This window comes from Octodon degus, unplaced genomic scaffold, assembly GCF_000260255.1.
Source record: "Octodon degus isolate 3935 unplaced genomic scaffold, OctDeg1.0 scaffold00006, whole genome shotgun sequence".
Taxonomy (NCBI): Eukaryota; Metazoa; Chordata; class Mammalia; order Rodentia; family Octodontidae; genus Octodon; species Octodon degus.
In genome coordinates this window covers 2,717,586-2,718,701 of record NW_004524582.1, presented here as the reverse complement: position 1 = coordinate 2,718,701, position 1,116 = coordinate 2,717,586, and positions in this window count along the sequence as shown.

Sequence of the window (1,116 nt, the reverse complement as noted above, 5' to 3'; positions counted from 1 at the left end):
CCCCTCCCTCCCCCTTCATGCTAGCATAATGTAAATTCCAAAAGTATTAATCCAGGGAAAAGGGAGAAGAAGCAAAGTTTAAAATAAGGAAAATGGTCAAGTCCTACAAGATGATTGAGAAAGAATGCTCTATCATGGTTAAAGAAGGGGATGATGTCATTTCCCTTGTAGTACTGCAAAATTGTTTGTGTCACCCAGCAATATTGCTCTTCTCAGTTAAGAAATGCTCAACAATACCCAGGGGGTACTTTTCACTCTCACCGTAGGTCTCCAGAGAAGCAGAGCTAGGATTAGAATTCTAGTGACAGTCTAAAGGGGGATGAAATCTATAAAATTTTGCATTAGGAAATTCCCTTGGTACAGAGCACTACTTCCAATTATGAAGTCAGTGAAAGACATGTCAGAGAGAAGGAACAGACTGGAAAATCTGCAGTGGCTCATAATTGTTGGCAATTCCTATTTTCCCATTTCAAATATGGTCTTATGCTGGATGCCAGGTCAAAATCTTTGCTTCTTAAAAGATACATCAGCAGCATGAACTGCCAAAATGACTTCTATAAAATGTATGAAAAAGAAAACTGTTGAAGCATGAGTACTCTAATGTGAATGGGCTCTTTGTTTTAAAAAGTATTTGCATTTTAATAATATACCAATGATTACTGTCATTGTTTCTCAAGTTTGTAGTACTTATAAAGTTTTCATGTCCTATTCATTTATTTTCAGTGTATTTTGGCCCTCAAAAAATGATATCAAAAAAATTCTATTAAAAATAGTAAAATAGTAAATTAACTGTTGAAAATTTCAGCGGCTCTTAGAGCCACTTACAAAATTCTGAAACCTTATCAACATTCACATTGTTGCCTGTGTATGTGTGTGAGTTCAGGCACATGTCTTCATCCTTGAGTGCCTGTGTCCCCAGCTAAAGTGACAAGTTTACATTGTACTGAAAGCCATTTCAGGTGTTCTTCCTACATTTCAGTGGTTTTATGTCATTTTAATAGGATATATTAAAAACTCCCCACCTGATCTGTGGATTCATTTTATAAGAGGACCAATTAACTTATAAAGCAGAGTTGAGCAAAATTTATATATACTAGGATACTGAGCAAAAAAATA